A 25,261-nucleotide genomic window follows, 5' to 3' on the forward strand; every position below is an offset into this window, starting at 1 on the left:
TTTTATCGGAAATTGAAAATGGCGGAGATATTAAGCAAAAACGGTTCTCGTTTAAAGATGGCGGCTAACGCAACAGTGGAATTCAGTCGAGATTTTAAATTTATACCTATATTGACCCTCCCTAAAGATAAGAAAAATAAAATTTGGGGCAGCTCGTAATGCAAGGTCGCATTATTGCTATTATTGCCCCAATATTGCTATCCCATAAATGCTATCCCGACTGGGCTACTATGTTTTTGAAGTTATACTTCTTTACGGGCGTTATGAGGGTGAATTTTAATAGGATTAAAACCTTTGATCCCGGCGCAGTCGCATTAAAACTTTGTTCTGATTGGATGTTCAAATGACATGACAAAAATTATCCAATATGGCAGCTGTAGCACAGCTGTGTGTGGGACTGTGGTTTGATTATGTATTATTTATGGTTGTTGCGTTTTAAAATTTGTAGGAAGGGAAACAACAAACAAAAATTAGTTAATGGTTAAACTGCCTTTTTAAATAGTTTTCATATTATATTTTTGGACTTAATAACATAGAAGAGATGATTGTTGCATGCCAATGTGAAAGCCCATCAAACTGTGACTAACGGGTGCCCATCAAACAAGTTGTAGCTGAAGATTACTCAACTCCAGCTCACTACGATTTTAGTTATGGTGTAGAAGATCCCCATACTGGTGATGTCAAAAGCCAACATGAAACTCGTGAAGGCGACGTTGTTAAGGGAAGTTACTCTCTAATTGAAGCTGACGGTACTAAGAGAGTAGTAGAATACACCGTCGATGGTCACAGTGGTTTCAACGCTGTTGTACACCGTGAACCAGCTGCTCATCCAGTTAAAGCCGTTGCTCCAGTTGCTGCCAAAATCGTTGCTCCAGTAGCCTATGCCCAACCTGTTGTAAAAGCAGTCGCAACAGTAGCTTATTCTCAACCTCTCTTGAAAGCTGTTACCCCTATAGCTTACGCCCAACACATTGTTAAAGCTTCATACACATCACCACTAGTAGCCAAAGTACCTGCACTTAACAAAGTAACTTACTCCATTACTCCAGTGCTCCTAAAGTCTCCTACTCTAGTTTTTCTGGTCCAGAAGTACATGCTGCTGCTTCCTACTACCACCACTAAAACAATGTAAATCTGTTTTTAATTAGGAACTATTTATTTTTGTTATTGTTATAAGAAAAGTAAACGCAGTATTTATATTTATGTTTTTTATTTATTTACACAAATATTAAATAATCTACTCAAAATATAAGTTTTTACTAAATAATATTTGGTTGATTTTAAAGACTATAGTAGGTTATAGGCTCAAGAATGAAAGACCATAATTTTGCTAAAAAGATTGATAAATCTGGATGAACTGACATTTTTACGAGACTGAAAAAATAATATCAATTAATATTAATAAAGATTACACTAGGATACTTAGTGGTACTAAGATATTGTGAGCATGCTAGAATGTCACAATTTCTTTTAGTTAAGGGTTACTACTAAATGCAATGATGGAAAAACGAGTTTCTTACAGCATTAATACTGCCAAGGGAGTGTCTATCTTTTATAAGTATGGAATAACCATTTAAGCTAACTACAGCGCAACAATTTTCTAGCAGAGCCACGTCTCCATTAAGGTGGTAACATCCCATCCATTAGAAGAAGCATTATTGCACAATAAATCCAGTTTTTCCCTCTCCTAATATTTTGGTACCTAACGTACCTACGTAATTTGGTAATATATGGTCCATGTTGTTTTGTACAGATTTCTTATTGCTATTAAATATACTTGGAAGATTGTTAATAAACGCGCTTTAACCATACTTGGATGGTGAATTCAGCATAACATCAAAGCTGCTCTCACGAAGTCTAACTCTGTAATGATTATTTTCAGTTGATTTACCAGAAGATCTGAAGGTAAGCCTTCAGATTGTTTTAATAGCATCAGACGTAAAACCTGCAGAAACAGAAACATACTCGCTAAAATCAGCACTGGTATCGGAACCAATCATGTTCGTATGTCCATTATTTAATCTAGGTGAATTGTGAAGCTATTTGTGAAGCTTATTGTTTATATTGTTAACAGGTCTAGTATTAGATAAATTACGTGTCGTCGATGCAGTAGGTATAGAATTGCCCAACAGTGGAAATGGAAAAATGTTGTATAATATTCTTTCTATCAGTAGCTGTAGACTGTAGAAATAGCGTTAACCAGGATCCTTCAGATTGTGTTTCTGAAAATTTACTCTTGGTAGATCTTTACCTCCAATTTTGACGATGTTATTATGATGGTAAGTTATTATGGCACCAGTGACATAAAGGGTTCTGTCTTTAACATGAGGAAAATTATGTGGGCTAGCTAGATATTGCTCTCCTTTAACATAATTATATTATCACCTAGAGCGTTACACTTATTTTCAATATTGTTCGATTTCTTATAAACGAACATCTCAAAAAGAATCGCACAGAGAAGCAATTTCAGTTTTAATAGAAGAATCAACCCCCATCTTCGAACTTAACAAAATATTTCTGACATCCATCAGCAACAATATATTCTACATTAGCTTTTGGATCACTGTAAGACAGGTGGCAATTGCAACGACAGGTAATAAAGGGGTACCTCTTCTTTAAAAACAAGAGCACATGTTTCTGTACATGTAAGTTCAATACATTCCTTACATAATCTCTTCTAATAATAGCCACATATAACCAAGGGATAATATTTGTAATAAATTTTTGCACATTTAAGGCAACTTATGTCCTAAAATTAAATAAACTGAAACTGTCAACTATAACAATTGGATTATACTTTAGTTTAAATAGCATATTGATTTAGGCGGGCCACAGAAGAAGCAAATAATGATCTGAGGTACACTACTTTTTAGTCAGTCGTTGCTGTTTCAAATTTTTAATGCTGGAAAATGAATAATACTCAGTCGGGATTTATTCTGTTAGCCTACGGCCAGATGAGCGACAATTACAGCGATTTAAGAGCAGTAAAATGAAGCTCGTAAAATGTGTTCTACAGTGAGTATAGTGGATGGCCAGACAGCGCTGTAAATATCGCTGCAGCGATCCACTATACTCACTGTAGGACCCATTTTTCTAGCTTCATTTTACTGCACTTACATCGCTGTAATTGTCGCTTTTCTGACAGTAGGCTTAGTCTATTTGCTCCAGTTTTAAGGCACCAAAGACTCGCCTGAGAAAGTGGTTTAATACATCGACAACCGGACTATTCAGAATAGCAGCAAGCAAAGTTAGGATAGCCATGCTGATCGCCAACATCCGGAACGGATAGGCACCTTAAGGCCGATGCCACATTATGCGTTTTGACCGGATGCGTTTCCGCCGCATCCGGTGAAAACGCATAGTGTGACAGATCGGTCCGGTTGCGTTGGAAACGGATGCGTTTTGAGTCATCGGTACGCGCTTACAAACTGCACCAGACTAAACGCATAGTGTGACAGGTCGATCCGGTTGCGTTGGAAACGGATGCGTTTTCAACGCATCCGGTCAAAACGCATAATGTGGCATCGGCCTAAGAAGAAGAAAGACTCGCCTTGCACACTTTTTGGTTAGCTACATGAAGCATACCCTTTGTACTACATGCATTGCCTAGAGATGACGACGAGCGAGCTCGCACACCAAAGCAATATCCCTACATCGCATAACATGCATTTCGGAGAGATACGCACTGAGTGTCACATCTGGTTTTCGGTGCAGCGAAAACCAGATGTGTCACTCAGTGCTTATCTTTTCGCAATGCGTGTTATATGCGATGTAGGATATTGCCGTTATACTCTGGGCTAACCCGTTGTCCTAGGTGAACGACAAACGCGACAACGCGACACGACGCGACGCGAAAATATCACGTAATGGTTGTATTTTGTGTGTGGACTACGTTTTCGGGTTAATCAGTCTACGACAAGACGCGACGAAGTGCGAACCTGTTTTGTTCGCGACGAGATACGACGCAGTGTCAACCTTGCAGTGTCAAATGCAAGTTGCTTTTTTCAATTCCAGTTATGCTACTCAATAGTTTATTAAATAAATAAAAACTAATATAGTACCAGTGTTTTTTCATTAACATACCTTAAAGCCAGTAGCAGCGTCTCAATAGAAATTGGTTTTTGAAAATTACTTATTGACAGTTGAATACTGGGTTTAACAGCTGCAATAATATAATCGAAAGTGCATGGTAATAAGCCACAATACATTTTAAACCAACGTGGATTATTTATTAATTTCGAATATAAATGATGAAACTCTCCAAACTTATTTCGCTCTAAATATATGATATTTTGTTGTCTTTCTTCTTCGTTTATGGAATTTTTTTAAAGCTAATTATTTAATATCATGAATTTTCTAGTAACGCTGCCGTATACTTCCCCCTACTTAAGATTAGGAATAAATTGACATCGTCACGTTTGTCCTAGATTGAGCGATGGAAAGCGACGCTACATAAGCCACACGTCGCGTGAATTACTGGTCGCATCGTATCGCATCGCACGGCATCGCGTCGCGTCGTTTTCCGTCGCTCACCTAGGACAACGGGTAATTAGCAAAATTCATGGAAAAGTTATTTACCAGCAATTTTATTGCCGTAATCGAATTATAAGATCCTATATAATTATAATATAGGTATGCAAAGTCCGAAGATAGTGTGCTACTTTTTTTATAAACAAAACGGCGCTGACAAATCGTATTTTTTTCCATTATTGCTCTATAACTCCGAAGATTTTAACTTTACAACAAAAACACCCAAACAAAAATTCATCGCCATTAAATTCTACATAGAGATTTGTTTTTTCCTATTTGCTCCGACGAAAATTTTCCTCGGAACATGCGGGTTTTCCCAACAAAATCTCTAATTTTCAAATAAAGTTTTAGGTAAGTAATTATTAATCAATAATTAAATAACTTAGTGACATCAAAGCTTTCTTGGTATAGATTGTAATTCCAGAAGTCGGTGAAAATTAAACGAATATTTTAGCAACAATTCAGTTGTTAATTAACAATTTACAGTCGCAATAACAACCAAAATAATTATGTATTATTGATCAAACTTAGAAAGATTACGCGATGGTCGTCGTCTCGAGTGAAAATTTTAGCTACGATACTGTATTAGTCTACTTTCTCGCGTGTAAATTACAAAAAAATATATTTATTATCTTTAACTAAAATATAAATATTAAACTAATAATCGATATTTTTTGTAAGTAATTAGCTTGTACTCTAAACTCACTTTTACGCGTTAAAAGAATTAAAAAACATTATAAACAACGTAGGAATCGTATGTTAACTTTGCTGTTTCATAACTTTTTTGCAAATAGTTGCAAAAAAGTTTTAAAGCATTCATTTTCAAGATCTTTGAAATACGCATTTTACCTAGTTTTTAAAATTAGAATACAATAAAAACTTTCTGAGAAACGTTAATTTGTTTATAACTTTTTTTTTAACATTTAAAGATTACTCAAAAAAATTAAAAATTTATATTTTGTCGACAAAATATTAAATAGGCATCTCATCTTTATAAGATTTCAAAGTATGATCGGTGTTTCATAATTATTTTGGTTATTATTGCGACCGTAAATAATTAATTAACAATTGAATTGTTGCTAAAATATTCGTTTAATTTTCACCGGCTTCTGGAACTATAATCTAAACCAAAAAATCTTTTATGTCGCCGAGTTATTTAATTATTGGTAGATAATTACTTATCTAAAACTTTATTTGAAATTTAAAGATTTTGTTTTGAAAACCCGCATTTTCCGAGGAAAATTTTCGTTGGAGCAGATCGGGAAAAACATGTCTTTATGCAGAATTTAATTTCGGTGAATTTTTATTAGTGTGTTTTTGGAGTAAAGTTCAAATGTTCGGAGTTATGGAGCAAAAATTGAAAAAAACACTATTTGGGGAGCCATTTTGTTAATAAAAAAAGTAGCACACTATCTGCGAACTTTGCATACCTATATTATTAATATATAGGGTGTCCCAAAAGTAGTGGAACGGTCGAATATTTCGCGAACTAAACATCGGATCGAAAAACTGAAAAATATGTGTTCAATCATTTTCAAAAATCTATCCAATGACACCAAACACCAACCCCCACTACACCCCCTAGAGGTGGGGTGGGGGGTAACTTTAAAATCTCAAATGGAAACCCCTAGATTTTCTTGCAGATTTGGATTCGTTACGTAAAAGTAAGCAACTTTTATTCAAGACATTTTTTCGAACTATGGATAGATGGCGCTTTAATTTGGAAAAACGATTTATCCTGATACCATAGGTAAATTATAGAAACGGTCTAATATCTCGAGACATACACTTCCAAATGAGAAACCAAAAAACAGGTTTTTAATATTTTTCGAAAACCTATCGATAAACACCAAAAATGACCCTCCAACCCACCCCCTGGAGAGGGGATGGGGGTAAATTTAAAATCTTAAATAGCAACCCCCCACTTTTTATTGCAGATTCGAATTCGTCATGAAAAATTAAGCTACATTTATTCGAAACATTTTTTTAAATCGCTGATAGATGGCGCTAATAAATCGTATTTTCCAATTAAAGCGCCATCTATCAACAATTGTAAAAAATGTTTCGAATAAATGTTGCTTAGTTTTTCATGACTAATCCGAATCTGTAATAAAAAGTGGGGGTTGCTATTTAAGATTTTAAAGTTACCCCCCACCCCACCTCCAGGGGGTGGGTTGGAGGGTCATGTTTAGCGTTATTCGATAGGTTTTCGAAAAGTATTAAAAATCTTATTTTTGGTTTCTCATTTGGAAGTGTATTTCTGGAGATATTAGACCGTTTCTATAATTTACCTATGGTATCAGGATAAATCGTTTTTCTCAATTATAGCGCCATCTATCCACAGTTCGAAAAAATGTCTTGAATAGAAGTTGCTTACTTTTACCTAACGAATCCAAATCTGCAAGAAAAACTAGGGGTTTCCATTTGAGATTTTAAAGTTACCCTCCACCCCACCTCCAGGGGGTGTAGTGGGGGTTGGTGTTTGGTGTCATTGGATAGATTGTTGAAAATGATTGAACATGTATTTTTCAGTTTTTTGATCCGATGTTTAGTTCGCGAGATATTCGACCGTTCCACTACTTTTGGGACACTCTGTATATATAATCATAAACTTCGATTCCAGCAATAAAATTGCTGGTAAATAACTTTTCCGAAAAATGGCCTATTCTCCGATAATCAGCCCAGACTATTTATTATATTGCTTTGGTGTGCGAGCTCGCACAAGAGAGGTTTTGTTTGTCGCTTGTGAGCTGTGAGCATGTCTCACAGTTTTGCAGAAACCTCCGAAAAATCACACACAGCCAATTTTGTGTCTTCCTTATTTAGATGATAATAGCTTTGAATACTTATTTTCTTATAGATATTCAAGATATATCTACGATAGGATAGGATATAATTATAGAAGTAATCACTTTTCTGTAATAGTGGCACCTTCCATCTTTTTAAAACTGTCTACAAGAAGTACCTTAACGTACGGCTTTACTGCAGAAGAACCAACAAGTTTTTTATTCTATCTATGCCACTTTAATTAGCTACCATAAGCACATATGGAGATACCATGAAATAGTATTTTATAGATCCGGTTATCACGCATACTAGGCTATTGATTATGTACTATAGAAAGGAACTAAAACGTTAATGGGGTTTAATTATTTCATATGGTCAATGAATCTCTATATATGACAAAACCGCGGAGTTCTACCATTTAAAGGGGTGCGTTTTTGAGAAATGGGTGAATTAGTCCCTGAGCACAGGTTACATTAGGGTGAGTTCTATGCACTTTTGGTACAAACACGTCTACATAAAAATTCTTCCTGGTTAAATTTTCTATCTAAATATAACTTTTTAAAGTCAAAGATATTTTTTTTACAAAAATATATTCAAAAGAAAAAGCACAAAGAAACCCAAAAGAAAGAAATTTTGTTTTTTGTCGCATAACTTTTGTCCACGAGGATATAGGTATAGACATTGCTTCACAAAAAAAAACATACATATTTTATGTTTAAAATGATGTTTGGTAGAGGTCATTAGGATTTACAGTTTTCGAAATATGATTTTTCGAAATTCGCTACTCACAGCAATTTTGGGCAATTTGCCTCGTTATTTCGCAAATATTGTTCTGTAACTTTTTTCTACGTAACTTTAGGCATATGCAATGGTACATGTAAGAGAAATAGAAATCAATTACATTTAAAATGTTCTACTGTATAATGTTGTACGACTTCTTTTAAAGAGGTTATCTTTTTCAAGATTTTATAATTTTAACGAGTTTTTATATTTTTTACGATTATTTTTTAAATTTCCTATTTTAACTTTTTTTTCTACATTTAGGTATATATTATATAATAAAAAAAGAAAACTTAATCTGTATAATGGTGTATTATAAAAAATTCTAGGATTATTTTTGAATAAGATATACTTTTTCAAAATGTAATAAGTAGGTACTTGCAACCATTTTTGATTTTAGGATTATTTTTTAAATTTTTCATTATAACTTTTTTATGTGATTGTGTATTATGATTGAATCTTAGTTTTTATAGGTAATACTTTGGATCCACTCGACTCGGCCGGGCAAACTTCAAAATATGGATTAATTCCAATATTTACTGTCAAAGCTCCTGCACCACAAGCTTTGCTTGAAAAAATAGCATGTAAATGTACCAAAGGATGTAGAAAAAACTGCGGCTGTAGGAAGATAGGAATTAGTAGTTCAATACTCTGCAAAGGGTGCATGTGCATGTGTACTAATTATGGGAACTCTAAGACAACTGAGGTGTCAGAGGAAGATATTGAAGCTAATGATAACGAAGAGATGGACTTTGATTTTGAAAATTTTTTAAATGTCAACGTTTAAATAATTTTAACTAAAGTGATGTTTTCTAAGACTAATTTTTATGTAATTTTTGTAAAAGAAAGCCCTCTTTATTGAGCAATATATAGTATATTCATGTACAAGAAAAAAAAAGTTATAATGAGAAATTTAAAAAATAATCCTAAAATCAAAAATCGTTGCAAGTACTTATTACATTTTGAAAAATAATATCTTATTCAAAAATAATCCTAGAATTTTTTGTAATACACCATTTTAAAGTAAACAAAATAAGTTTTTTTTATTATATCTATATATACCTAAATGTAGAAGAAAAAAAAATTTTAATAAGAAATTTTAAAAATAATCGTAACAAATGTAAAAACTAATATTTTTTATATTAGGTATTATATAATATATAATATATAAGATATAATATATAATATATAATATATAATATATAATATATAATATATAATATATAATATATAATATATAATATATAATATATAATATATAATATATAATATATAATATAATAATAATAATAATAATAATGGAGTTTATTTGTAGCAAATAAATTGTACACATAAAATAAACTCAGTTCCTCACTGAAGTTGTATGTACAACTTGTGCGTGAGGGTTAAATTTTGATTATAAAACAACACTAAATAATTTTAAAATTTACAAAAAGGAATAAAAAATAGTCTTTTTGTTCATCTGTCCTTCAAATTTGGGCTGCTCTTCTCACTAATTCAGTTACTGTTAAATTTTGTTTATCGGACCTACGAAAATCTCATAAAATTTTAAAAAAAAGGATTGCGAGTAATTTTGATGGGCTCCTCTGGCGAGACTTCGTCTTCTATGAGAATTACCATGACTTTTGATTCCGTTTTTATCCATTTTTACAATAAATTTTACGATTTAAACACTTGAAGTGACGTTTCAAATAAATCATTTTTGACATTTTTTTATTATATATTATATATTTTATATATAATATATAATATATAATATATAATATATAATATATAATATATAATATATAATATATAATATATAATATGTAATATATAATATTATATAATATAAAATATATTATATAATAATATTATTTTATTTTTATATTATATTATAAAAAAATCGTTAAAAGTATAAAACCTCGAAAAACCATAATCTCTTTAAAAAAAGTCGCACGACGTTATGCAGTAGACCATTTTAAAGTTAATTGATTTCTATTCCTAATACGTGTACCATGGTATATACCTAAAGTTACGTAGAAAAAAGTTACAGAACAATATTTGCGAAATAACAAGGAAAATTGCCCAAAATTGCTGTGAGTGGCGAAATTTAAAAAATCATATTTCGGAAACTGTAAATCCTAATTACCTCTACTAAACAATATTTTAAAGAAGAAATATGTAGGTTTTATTTTCTGTTAAGCAATGACTATACCTATATCCTCGTGGACAAAAGTTATTGCACAAAACAAAATTTCGTTTTTTGGGTTTCTTTGTGCTTTTTCTTTTGAATATATTTTTGTAAAAAAAAGTATCGTTGACTTTAAAAAGTGATATTTAGATAGGAAATTTAACCAGGAACAATTTTTATGAAGACATGTTTGTACCAAAAGTGCATATAACTCACCCTAATGTAACCTGTGCCCAGGGACTAATTCACCCATTTCTCAAAAACGCACCCCTTTAAATGGTAGCACTCCGCGGTTTTTTCATATATAGATGTCCATTGACCATATGAAATAATAAAACCCCTTTAAACGTTATAGTTCCTTTTAGCTATCTTATTTTGAATATAATCAATAGCCTATACGTATATGTAAGAAAATTTATTGACTTGATATTAGGCTATGATTGTTTTGTACTTTTTCTATTTTGATTATTTAATCCCATTATTAACTGTAATTAACAATCTTTAGTTTATTTGAAGTCAAATTTTTTCATTAGGTATGTGTTTCTTTCACATTGTCATCAAAGTCTTTTGTTGAAAATATGATTCCTTTAATTTCAGATTCTTTTATTTTGTTTTTTTTTAACTTAACAACATAAAATCACAAAATTATATTATTGCCTTTATTTTTCTTATAACAGTAAAATAAATAATTCCTAATTAATAACAACAGTTGCAGATTTTTTTAGTGGTGGTAGTAAGAAGGAGCAGCATGTACTTCTGGAGCAGAAACACTGGAGTAAGACACTTCAGGGGCACTAGAATATGAGACTTTGTTGAAAGCTGGTACTTTAGCTACTAGTTGAGGTGCATATGAAGCTTTAGCAATGGGTTGAGCGTAAGCTACAGGAGCAACCCGCCTTCAAGACAGGTTGAGCATAAGCTACTGGTGCAACGGCTTTTACAATAGGTTGGGCATAGACTATTGGAGCAGCATATTTGGCAGGTTGGGCATAGGCTGCTGGAGCAGCATATTTGGCAGCAACTGAATGACTAGATGGTTCGCGGTGTACGACTGCGTTGAAACCACTGTGGGCATCGACGGTGTATTCTACTACCCTCTTGGTACCATCAGCTTCAATTAAAGAGTAACTTCCCTTAACAACATCTCCTTCGCGAGTTTCGTGTTGGCTTTTGACATCACCAGTGTGGGGATCCTCTACACCATATCCAAAATCATAGTGAGCTGGAGTTGAGTAATAATCTTCAGATACAACTTGTTTAGCTACTTTGTACACAGGAGCAGCTACTTTATAAGCTGGAGCGGCATATGCTACTGGGGCAGAGTACGATACTGGCGCGGCTACTTTATATGCTGGTGCAGCTGCGTAGTGAACTGGAGCAGCAACTTTAGCATAACTTGGTCCACCATATGACACATCAGGAGTTGAAACACTTGAATAAGAAACTGAAGGAGCATCGGAGTAAGAATGCTGTGGGCTTATGACTCCTGCATGAGCGGCGGCGACAAGTGCCAAGAAACTGATGAGCTGAAAGTAAATAGGTGTTAAGAAATAAATTGAATATATTAAAAATATTTGTTTCAGGTTCACATTACGCAGCAGAAGCAATACCTGCTACAGAAAAGACAAAAATAATTCTAGAAATAGCAGAGTTGATAGATGACGGAGATGTAAGGTAGACAACATTAATAATTGGGTAAAAAATAGAAGCGTAGAATGGAACGACCACATAAGCCGAATGACAACAAATAGAGTAGTAAGGACTACGAGAGACGGTTCCCCAATACGAAGACGATCAGTGGGAAGACCAAAAAAACGATAAAATGACAACTTACTGAAAAACAGACAGAGTCATGGCTACACAAAAAGAAGAAGAAACAGAAGAAGAAGAAGAAGAAGAAGAAGAAGAGGAATTTCACATTACAAAAATTTGTGAAATATTTTTTCATTATATTTTTTCATATATTATTTATTTGTGAAAGACTTTATTATTAACCCAGTCATGCGTCATTAGACCAAATCAAAAGCATGATTTTAATTATTGAGACGACATTGTGGTTATCAATCATCAATGATTTATTGGAAAAACGAATAATGAAGAGATAAGAATAAGAATGAGATTATATTTTTGTCTCTTTATTTTATACTAGAATATTGTCAAACGGGCGAAAACACAATATAAAAATAAGAGAAAATACAAACACAAGGATTGCAACAAAAATTGGAGCTACGCAGTTAGGTCTGAAGGCTCTCTTTCAGTTAAGATCGATTTGCAAAATGTGGGACTATTTGATCCTTGTCTATTCTTTTTCATTTCTTTAGTTTATTTGTTTCTCATCGTAATGTATAGTTTTCTTTAGCTACTTTTGTTACTTCTTGTCGAATTCGAAAGTGAATTTCCCTTCTTTTTCCGAATAATTAGTTCTACTATCTCAATTAGTTCTACTGTCTCTGTAATTGTTTTTTCCATTGGCTTCCACAGACTTTCGACATGCTTCCTCTGGTCTTTCTCGCTTTTTTTCATTTTACAGCTTTTCAATGTCCCATTGTCCATATGTTGTGTTGGTTTTAATTTTTTTGTGTCGTTAATCTTAACCTGATTTTTGTCCGTGCTAGATAATATTCTGCATCTCCATGTATTTATTTGAGGCTTCTTACATCCAAAGCATTAGTTCCATGTCTAACTACATGGTCAATTTGGTTCCATGTGGAATTGTAGTTCATAACGTCAGTATGTTTATGAATTATATTTGAACATAGTAAACTTTAGAAGCATACTATTAGACGATACTAGTTCTACGATCCTTTGTCCATTGTCATTTGAGATTTCGTGGAAACTGTGTTGTCCTATTGTCAATCTTAGGTTAGATTCTTAGCCAATTTTTGCTTTGAAGTCTCTACAGATTCGGGAGAGAATAGGTTTGAATGGTTTACATAATGGAACTACGTAAGAAAAGGGCTTTTAGAAGGAAGAAATAACATTATTTTATGAATAGTAACTAGTTCAGGGCGTATCTGTTTTGAGATGGACGTTGAGAGATGACTCAATTTTTTTGCAGAAATTGCTTGAAAATAACTCAAATAATAATATTTGAGTTATCCTCCCACTTAAAATGGTCTGGAACATTGTTTAAATAATCAAAATATCAAAATATGATTATGATTTTTTGATTATAACTTTAAAACTATTCAATTCTGAGGAAAGTTGTTCTGACATAAAAGTTGCGTAATTAAATTTCCAATAATATAGAATCGGTTAAAAATTTAAAAAATAGTCACCCTTGTTGCAAATTAGCAATAATTGCGAAAAAAAAAACATACAAAAACAAGTATTCGCATTTTACGTTTTTCAACCATTTATGCTAAACTTAGGACCTTCATATTTTACCCAGAAAAACCATATAATATAGTAAAATAACACTGTAAATTTCATTAAGATCGGTGTAATAGATTTTGCAAAATAAATTTTGCAATCCAGCTCTCGCAAAAAAATTCATTTTTTTTTAATGTTGCCGGACTGAAAATAAAGCAGATAGCAAGTTGAATTTTGTTTGCTTATAGAAATATACTGTACCTTTTATTTTCAATTTGCAAAATTAAAATCGATTAATTACCACGGCGTCAGGAAATTTTTAAATAAACATTAATTTTTGGTGCTACGCGCAGGACAGCGGTGTTCGATTCACACAAGTTGATTTCTACCAAAATTTCTTCCAATTTTTATTTAATATATTATTTTCTTACTCTATATTTTGTTGTATTTTATTATTTTGATTCCACAAAAATCAAATTAATGTTATTATTGTTTGTGAAATATTGTTTAAACAATTGCATATGTTTAAAAATAATAAACTTTTATTCTCTAAGTTAAAATATAGGAACAATGAAAGTTTTTGCTAAAAAAGTGTTACCTATTTCAAAGGATAAAGTATGTGTTTTTATTTTGCAATAAACACATTTATTTATTTATATCGAAATGTAATAAAAATTAAAATGTACCAATCATTATCAAAGGTTATTGGAATGCCCAATCAAAGCAAACTATCCGCTGTCCTGCTCGTAGCACCAATAATTATTGTTAATTTAAAAAAATTCCTGACGCCGTGGTAGTTAATCGATTTTAATTTTGCAAGTTGCATATGAGAGTTACAGTACACTTCTATATGTAAAAAAAATCAAATTGCTATCTGCTTTATTTTTAGTCCTGTAACATTTTGAAAAACTGAATTTTTTTTGCGAAAGCTGGATTGCAAAATTTATTTTGGAAAATCTATTAAACCGATCTTAATTAAATTTACAGTATTATCTTACTGTATCATAAAGTTTTTCTGAGTGAAATATGAAGGTCCTAAGTGTAGCATAAATGGTTGAAAAACGTAAAATGCGAATACTTGTTTTTGTATGGTTTTTTTAGCAATTATTGCTATTTTGCAACAAAGGTGACTATTTTTTAAATTTGTAACCAATTCTATATTGTAGGAAATTTAATTACGCAACTTTTATGTTAATACAACTTTTCTCTGAAATAAATACTTTTAATTTTAGTTATAATCAAAAAACGAAGAAAAAAATCGAATTTTCCCTTCATTTTTTGACATTGTGATTATTTAAACAATGTTCCGGACATTTTTGAGATGGAGGATAACTCAAATATTATTATTTGAGTTATTTTCAAGCAATTTCTGCAAAAAATTTGAGTCACCTCTCAACGTCCAAATGTACTAATATTTTTACAGATGCGCTCTGGTCTAAACGTAGAATATCAAATCCTTTATACTAGATAACAGCAATCAATATAAGAGCTAAAAAACCGCATATAGGAACGCTATAAAGAAGACAAAAGATAAACACACTATGGATAATTAATTAATCTTGTAATACACTTGGATACAAAAGGAAAAGAGTGCAGTAGGACTTAAAACATCAACAGCTAATTTGGAGACAAATTTCTAATATAGCGAAGAATAATTATTAGGCCTAGATTGGACAGTCAGTATTAAATGTAAAGAAGAAGGAAAAGAAAAATAATTGTCACGTAATTTATATGACAATAAATATTGTTCTGAAGCTATTTTCTTGTGGCATCTTATTGCAATTTACTTTTTTTGGTGGGAATAGGTCACAATTTTACCTAAAACAACAAAACATTCTTCTTCTTCTTGTGCCGTCTTCTTTAAACAGTTCTAACGAAGGCTGACGATCACTTCTTTAAACGCTTCCCTTTCTTTTGCAACGTGAAATTAGTGATGAGCGAGACTGGTCTTGGTCTTGCGGTCTTGGTCTTGGTCTTGCAGCAAGACCAAGACCGAGACCAAGACCAAGACCGCCTTTTGGTTGCAAGACCAAGACCAAGACCAAGCTTGCAAGAACAAGACCAAGCCCAAGACCGAACCTTGCAAGACTACGCAAGACCAAGACCAACCTGCAAGACTCTTGCACTTTTTTGAGAAAAATTGGTTTTTATTATTTAACTTTATTTTTTTAGTTCAATAATATATACTGACATTGTAAGAAACCTTAAACAATGTGGAATTTTTAAAATACATAATATTTTGGTTATATTTTTAAGTCGTTTTGATTAAGTCAAACGGTTTGCATTTTCTCAACCTTCAAAGTGTCCAGAAGGCAAGTTTTCAAACGGCGACAGTTCAAGGATAATTGAAATTACTTGTAAGACAAAAAAATGTAATTATAGATAGGGTAATCCATTCAAAAACAATGCAATTAAAAACGGTTTTTATGTACCAGTAGTTTTCGCTTTTTTGTCTAATAAAAATACTGACACTTATTTCAATTCTTTTCGCATAATCTAGGAAAAATGTAGGTCATTAAATTTAAAATTACATAATATAAAAAATAGCATAATAGATTTTAAAAAGGGATTCACAATGCTGTGAAAGCATTGTGGCCTGAATAAAAAATAACTGGTTGTCGATTGTAATGTGTCAAGCTTGGTATCGCAAAATCCAAAGCTTAGGTTCAGTTTCTGAATATAATGACAAAAATTCCGATACTGGGAAATTTTTAAAATTATTTTTTGAATTAATTTTTTACAATCAACTAAAGTTGGAAGTTGAATTATTTGTGAAAATCCCGGATGACAAACGCGTAAAGAATTTTACTGATTTCATAGTTGGAAACTATTTGGAAGAATCTAGGTTTTCCCCAGAAAGGGCCTACAAATAGTATGTGCCGCACTTGCAATGCATGCGGATCATTTCAGTGTGTTTTAAATTCTAGTTTTTACTACCCACATCCGAGTATTTTCAACTTTTTAAATGTCATAATGGGTATTCAATCCAAAAATACGTGAAAATAAAAAGTGCGAATAACTCGTGTTACGAGAGCAATTTAGTTTAAATAAAATTAAAGAACAGCAAGATAACAAATTACAGAATTAAGCGTTTATAACTCCCCATTAGGTTTAGTTATTATGTTATAATATTAGGTCTATAAATAGGTATGGTAAATATGTACGTATTTACTAAAAAGTATGTTTTAGTTAGTTTATAAAAAAAGTTAATTATATTAAATAATGATTAAATAGAGTAAAAAATATTTGATTTTTGTGTTCTCTTAAAAAAATTTAATTTATGTTCTTAAATTTGACCCTCGTAAGATAAATACTACAGTGTTCGAGTGAAAGGAGCAAATCATTATCTGTTATCAACTATAAACCGTTTATCCCTTTTCGTAAAATCCGTGAATTGAAGGTCCTCGACCATGTGTGGCACCTTTAAGAAGCTCTTTGTCTTTAACATTTTATTAAAATACAGGGGCAATAAATAATAATCCAAACTCAAGAACTGGTCTGAAGGCAGGAGGCAGGTATCGACAGCATGCAAAACACAACGTGACACAACCGAAGGCAGGCAATTGCAACAAGGGTTGTAAATGCAGGTTATTCCTACTGATAAACATTACCATTATAAAAATATACTCTAATCTTTTTATATATAGAGAAAAATAATTAGGTCATTAGGTGAATGTATAATGTTAAAATTGGTATCCGTTTGAAACTGCATTCTACATTCTGTTAAAATTTTAAAGCAAAAAATATAGTTTCATTCTTCACATCTTTATTTATTTCAATGTACATTTTATTCGAAATTGTTTGGTTCAAATTATTACTACCAAAAAAGCAAGACTAGCAAGACTCTTGCAGCAAGACCAAGACCAAGAACAAGACCGGTTTGTGCAAGACCAAGACCAAGACCAAGACTGCAAGAACAAGACCAAGACCAAGACCAAGACTAGCCTGGTCTTGGTCTTGTTCTTGTTTTGCTCATCACTACGTGAAATCTCTGTTCAACACTGAGGTTAGTCCAATCTCTGATATTCCTTAGCCAAGATTTCTTCTTTCTTCCCAAGTGTTTTCCCTCTACTCTTCGTCTACGTCATGATGACATGTAGCAGAGAGTATTATTTTATTGTTTCGAAGTATATGGCCCAGCTACAATGTTTTTTTTATTTTAATTTTGTTAATAATAAAATAATAAAAACATTACTAAACTAAATAAGTTTTTTAAATTTATTAACGTTTTGTTTTTGATAACGATTTCCGAAGTGGAAAAATTAATTTTAAAGTAAAATCCTTATTCCCATCTAAGATGACATTAAATAGCTAATTTTTGACTTTATTACAGATCTATTTTCAAAACACTTACTTTAAATGCCATTTTTGAGATCACTGTACCAACTGCAAGTACCGCACCAACTATATTTTTTCATAGCCGCCTGCTGATTTATATACAAAAAATAACATTAAAAGGCGTGGTCCTAGTATGACCAAATGTTTAGATCCCTTATTTAATTTCATTGATCTCATAATACCAATTTCTAATCTAAATTAAATAATACCGAGCAACCTGGCAATGAACTAGAAAAGTTATTATGTATATCTGCTAATTAGTGACAGATCTCAAGAGCAGTACCGATTAATGCGTGTAGGTAATAACTAGGGCACAAAATGTATATATGATTGTTGTACAAGATATATCAATCATTATGGGTTTTTACGGTAGCCGCATGTATTACTCGGTATAATGATTGCATTCTCTATGGAATTAGATATCTCGAACATTTCATTTAAAAAAACTGTCCGGTCGTCTGTATGCAGTTTGATACATTTGTATGTTTATTTGATACAAATACGAAAGACTTGTACCTAGATAACTTCTAAAAAGTTGTGCAGATAATTTTATTCATCATCATCAATCATCATCATTTTCTTTGCCTTCATCCCTATGTATATCCGATACCAATACCCTTTACCGACATCCTTTATCTCCTGCTTTCTTCAGAAACCAGCAGAACAGCGATTCTGCATGTTGTGTGAATAATGTCTCGACATTGAATATGCCTACACCATCTTAATCTATGCCCTCTCGTTTTGTCATACTTTGGTGAAACTTAATAGGCTTATTCTTAATTTTATCCTTTTTTATCCACTGATTCCTCTAAGTATTCTCATTTTCGCCACATGCATTCGTTTTCCTTTCTTTTTAACTGTCCAGCATTCAGTCCCTACAACATAGTTGATCTGAAAGCAGTTTTGTAGAATTTTTAAAAGCAAACAAATAAGCTTTTGTGTCAATATTGGTGCACCATGCCACTGAACCGTAAGTTATGATGAGCCTTAAAACCCCCCTTATGTACCAGCAAAGGTTCATTTTTTGGACTTAGTCCCCATTTCTTGTCACAATCGTCCAAATCTGCGCCATGGACCATAGTAGCTTTCTTTGAAATACTAGCTGACCCGGCAGACTTCGTACTGCCTCAATAGATAAAAACAAACTTTTGTATACAATAAACTTAAAATAAACAAAAGGAATTCGTAATTAATAAACAAAAAATGCTCGATATGAATGAGTTTTTATTATTATTTTTAATTAATTACACATGATGTTTGAAGTAATAAAGTTTAGTTAGAAGTAACAAAATAAAGTTTGTAGTGCAACAATTACAATCTTAAATTTGTTTATCTTATAATGAATATAACAGCTTTATTTTATCTACATTCAAAACAACCCTGTATTTATAATTGGGTTCGGGGTTGTCCAACTATATAGGTACTCATTAATCAAAATAAAATTAAATAAAATTTCATAAAATTGAATAAAAGTCAATAAAAATAAACAAAACTGAATAAAATTAAATAAAAATAATAAATAAATTTAAAAAAATAATAAAATGAAATAAAATAAAAAAAATAAATGGAATTAAAAATTGAAAGAAAATAAAGAATGTGTGTGTACTTTGTACGCACGTAAGAAGTTATACTTCTATTATATGATTATATGATTATATGATTATAAACGAAATTAATATACTTTTTATTTATATTTTATTTAAATATTAAATTAATTTATACTTAATACTTCTCAAACATTTTTATTAAAACAGTGCCAAAAATTAAAATAATAAAAAAATAAAACACACACAAACACATTAAAAATGCCACAAATGATTTCTGAACATTAATTGTCGGAAAATTTTTTAACTAAATACGTATTTTCTGAAAATAAAATTATATAATAAATATACTTACAATCATAAAATGTATAAAAAAAAATAAAAAAATAAAAGTTTCTATTGGGATTCGAACCAACTTACCACGCGGCTGGTATTTGCGTTGTATTGGGATTCACCCGCATTAAAACTGCGCTACAGACACAGCTTGTCATTATGTGCGAAGATCGTCTAACTAAACAGATTAACCTTTTGACATTTTTAACTTATGTAAATCAAATTATTTTGATTTTGAATTGAAATGATTTAGAATTGAAAAAATACAACAAAACATAGGGTAAGAAGACAATATATTAGGTGAATATTAAGGTGTAAAATAAAAGTATTACATACTACTTATGTATTTTGGTAGGTTCAAGGTAGGTATCGGAGCCCGTATAACGACTAATAAATTTCGCAATCAATTGCGTCGTGCGAAGTGGCTATGTTCAAATATCATAACAAAATTTGATCAACTATTTATAAAACACTTACCAGTGAAAGATTATTTAGCTTTGAATAAGCGAGATCTGCGGCACTCATACTAGGCACAGTTTGATGAGCTTTCACATTGGCATGCAACAATCATTTCTTCTATGTAAATAAGTCCAAAAATATAATATGAAAACTATTTAAAAAGGCAGTATAACCATTAACTAACTTTTTGTTTGTTGTTTCTCTTCCTACAAATTTTAAAACGCAACAAGCATACATTATAACCAAACCATGCACAGTCCCACAGCTGTGCCACAGCTGCCATATTGGATAATTTTTGTCATGTCATTTGAACATCCAATCAGAACAAAGTTATAATGCGCATGCGCCCGGTCGCTAGGTTTTCCCATATAAAATTTCACCGTCATTACGCCCGTAAAGAAGTATAACTTCAATAAAATAAACGAAAATAAATAAAATACTTATATTAAATAAAATTAAACAAAATTAATTAAAATTAAATAAAATTTTATAATTTGCTGCTTGTTCTTTTCGTGTGCTCAGAACTTTTCTCTTGCTTGCCGTTCGTCAGAAAAGTTCAGTTTAGAGATATTTTTTGAAAATTTCGTAAAATTATAAAAGTCATATTTTGCCCAATTTAAGTCCAATAGTTAAACAGTAGCACTTTGTTCTGTCCTCAGAATATTTTTACGGCTTAAGATATTGTATTTCGGACACCGATTGCGATAGAGAAAAAAATTTAGTACGGTTCTGCTCGGAATTCAGCAAGGAGTCTACCTACTTAATTTCGTATTTTTCACGTCATTATTGTGAGAGTTATGGCGTCATGGGTAACCCCCTTATGACGTACGGGTATGAAATATAGATAACAACCTACTCCCAGTCGGATATGAAAAATAAATAACAACCTATTCTCAGTCGTTCTCGAGTTATGTGTTGCTAACTAACACGACTTTCTTTTGTTTATATAGATGTAAAATATTAAAATGGCTATTAAAAAATAACGGTTAGTGACAGAAAAGTGAAAAATTAGAGTTGTATGTATCTTTGCGTTCCACATCATATAAAATTAAAAAAAAGAGTTTGTCCGAAGAAATAGAAAAAATATCAGGGGGCAACCCCCCTTATGACCTACGGGTATAAAATACAGATAAAAACCTACTATTAGTCCGGTCGAATATACCAGCCAAATTTCATAAAAATCAGTCACGTCGTTTCGGAGGAGTATGGCAGCAATCTCTGTAAAAATAGCATTTTATACATATAGATGTACAATTTTTGGTGGCTAGTAAAATGACAATATAAAACCATATAAACCTTCCCTGAACTTCCACAAATAATTCAACATCAAAATTAGCCAAATCGGTCCGGCCATTCTAGAGTTTTAGCGAGACTAACGAACAGCAATTGATTTTTATATATAAGATTTTTGATATATGTATACACGTCAGCTTCTGGTCAAATATTGTACATAAGTACTTGGCCTAACTTACAAATGGAATCTTCACCTCCCTGAGCTCCGGGGGATGTAACCTTAACCTTTAGAGTGCTCTTTTTTTGATAAAGGTAACATTTGCGGGTTAATATTTAGGCCATTAGTCTTATATCAATCATCCACCTCCATCAGAGCGAATTGTGTTCGTTCTGAGACTGTTTTGGCAAAATACTCTTTAACTACTACTTCCAGATCATCGGCATAGCCATGGTCATCGTCACCATCATAATTGGCCCGACAATTCTTTGTGGAACGTCCCTCCATTAGGTGGAAGAAGAATTTAGAATCCTAATTCATCTATTTCCTCTGCCCTCTGGGTTTCAGATTGCCAATCCCTTCGTGTAGTCATTATTTGACATCCTAACAATGTGTCCAGTCCATCTTGTTCTCTTCACCAAAATAAATTTCACAATATCTGGATCTGTATTTACTAATAAGCTGGTAGTAAGCTGATATAATTCAAAGTTATATCTTCAGCGCTATAGTTTATTTTTATCTACGGCCCCAAAAATCATTAGAAGTATTTTCCTCTTAAAGAGGCCAAGTAGTCTCTCCTCGTTTTGAGATAAAGTCCATGTTTTAGCCTCATTTATCAAAACCAGTCTTATTAAGATCTTGTAAAGGTTAAGCTTTACTGCACGATTTAGGTTACTATTTCTCAGACGTTTTTGAAGACCATGGAGAATTCTGATTGCTATTATTGCTATGCGTCGTTTTCTTTCGTCGCTTGTCGTGTGTGTTATATTTACTAGCGATCTAAAATATGTGAATTCTTTGACTTGTTCAATGCTAATCTTATAACCATGGTCATCATTAATAATAACGGTTTTTACAACAATACGAAAAAACTGATTAATATTTTTTCACTAAATTTTCTAGATATTTTTATGTTGTAGTTGTGTGTTCGTATGTAGATATGTTTGAGTTTTTTTAGTTATTTAAATAAATTATATATTATTGTGTTTCAATTTATCAATCAAAGATAGAATAAAAATTTTTATTTTTTTTAATATAACGCGGGCACATAAATTTGATACACCCTCTATATTTATTAGAAGTTGGCTTTCACGCAAGGTGGTTTCTCCTTAATGAAGTTTTCCATGAAGAATTAAAAACATTTTTTTAAATAAAAAGTGAAACGAAAGTTATTTAGGATTATAATTTTAAACCGATTGTTTATTACGGGAAAGGTAGAAGCCATAGGTAATTAGTTCTTAGAAAATTAAGGTAAAGAAAGTTTGGAATTTTAATCTCTTTTTGTTTAACCCCGAGTAAATTTTGTAGAATTTCCCGAAAGGAATTATTATGATGGTAGGAATATTTTTGAAAGTGTGAGTGGGTTTTTCGAATGAAAAAAAGAGTGGGGAAGAAGAAATGTCTCTGATTGGTTTGGCAATTTGGACTGGGAAGGAGAGAAGATTGAATTTTCAGATAGTTTTGGAAAGAGGGATTATTGTGTTACCGGCATTCGAGAAGAGCAGTCAACAGTTTTCGTGAGTAGTTCAGAAGCAAGTACTAGTGGTTGTTTTGATAGTGAGAGTAGCTGAAAAGTGGAACGAGAGACAAATCAAATCGAGAAGAAATACCTCTTTGATTCTGTAAAGTCCAAGAGAGTAAGTTACAAGAATTATCGTTATTAAAATTATTTGTGACACCAAGTAAAAAGATACTTGGGTCTCAGGAGATTATTGTTGAGAGAAAGAGAGGAGAGAGTTTTGGAGTTTATTGAACGAGTACTGGCAAAAAGAGGCCTGGCTTGTGTTTTGGAGAAATAGTTGCTGGTATCCTGCTGGATTGTTTGCTGAGACCGGAGAGGGCTTTGATTGGTAGCCTAACATAATCAACAAGGAGGAGCTGTTTGGGTCAAGAGGAGACATCATTGTGTGTGAATCAAAAAGGTCAGTCAATAACCTATGTGATAGATTTTATTTATAATCAGAAGTAATTTTTTACGTAAAAGCATATGCATTTGAGATTCCAACATTTCAAAAATTTAATAGGAAGTATAAGTAATTTGCGAATACCAAATTTGTTTGTTTAGCTTGTTTTTTATTAAGGGTATCAAGAACAAAGCGATAAATATTTGTTTGAATTAGATTAATTTATATGGTAAAAGTTTCTTTTGGACAGTTATGCCCACAGGATTTAATTGATAAATTTATAGAGCATTGCTTTTGATAATAAAGGTATTTGTATGTGTTTATTTATGATTTTTCTATTTATTTCCTTTTCCTATTTTATCCCGATAAGGATCAACTAAGAGGTACTGAAGCCACGAGAAAGGATAAGTATAAGCTAAGAGAATTTAATTAATTTTTTTTTTGACAAAAGGCACCCTGAGATTTTTTTCTTAATATTTTTATGTATGATTTGCGTTAATTAAATAATTGATCAAATAAATAATAATTAATATAAAAGTAATAGAGAGCAGATCATAACAATATAAAATTATATTTAAGAAATCTAAAATTTATTTTGCCTTCAAGAAACAAAAACTAATAGCTTCTATTGGGAATTTTGTTAAGGATCTAAAAAAATTCCCTTTTGATAATTTCGACGTTATAATCAACGTTTAAATACTGATCCCGCAAAAAACACGATATAATTATTTCAAGAAAAAATCTTTTTTTTTAACAACTTTGATTTCGAAAAGTTCTCGAATTGAAGCCTAATAAAAAATGCTTTATGCACATAAACATTTTATTTGACTGGGTGAATCTGATTTGGAGATTGTAGAAAGATCGTCGAAAAGTTAACTATATGTCTGGAAGAGTGAATTTTTGAGATGTTAAACCCATTTACCATCTCAAGAATGAAGTTCAGTAGGACACAAGAGAAAGATTCGTGAGCAGGTTCTTATAAATGTTCAAGTTATTAGTGAGTAAAAAAATATGTAATTTTCACTTTTGATCATTTTGATTGATAAAAATTGCCCATCTTATTAATTAAAACGATATTTCGGTAAATAAGTGTTCCTTATTTGTTCAGTTGTTTAATTTCTTCATTAAAACTATTTAGAAAACATAATTTCTACCCCTTAAAAAGCTGTTTAAAATATTCTTACTTTCGGGTGAAGGGATATTTGCAAGCTATTCACTTGAGTTGTTAACTACTAATATCTACCTATCTACATACGTATTTATAGTATGTATATGAAGGCGTACATTTATGTAAATATCTCCCGATTCAATTTTCTCAAGTTCTGGTGGAGAAATAAGTGAAAATTCCACCTGAACACACCGCACCTCGGAGACCCCTCTTCTCATCTCGTCGAGAAATTACTCACAAGATTAGGATCATGTGTCAGTGAATTAATTTGAAAGTTAGCGAGTTGCGATGCAATACGCTTCCCATTGTGCCCGAATATACAATAGAATTGTGACTTTGCATAGATATACGACGACAATTCACAAACTCAGACGGATCCTGGCACGAAATTCAATTAGTTCTCTCTGCTACGCGTTATACACATCCAATACGAAATAATTGTATATTCGTTCTCGATATCTACGGATCTAGGGTGGTGCGGTG

The 25,261-nt window shown here is 31.8% G+C and overlaps 2 pseudogenes; one reads left to right on the top strand and one right to left on the bottom strand.

The window, feature by feature from the left end:
- The first annotated feature begins 586 nt into the window (after positions 1-586).
- LOC126885837 (cuticle protein 7-like) lies at positions 587-1,122 on the top strand (annotated as a pseudogene).
- Positions 1,123-10,915: 9,793 nt separating this feature from the next.
- Positions 10,916-17,982, bottom strand: LOC114331459 (cuticle protein 21-like; annotated as a pseudogene).
- Positions 17,983-25,261: the final 7,279 nt, after the last annotated feature.

The sequence above is a fragment of the Diabrotica virgifera genome, chromosome 6 (assembly GCF_917563875.1).
Source record: "Diabrotica virgifera virgifera chromosome 6, PGI_DIABVI_V3a".
Classification (NCBI taxonomy): Eukaryota; Metazoa; Arthropoda; class Insecta; order Coleoptera; family Chrysomelidae; genus Diabrotica; species Diabrotica virgifera.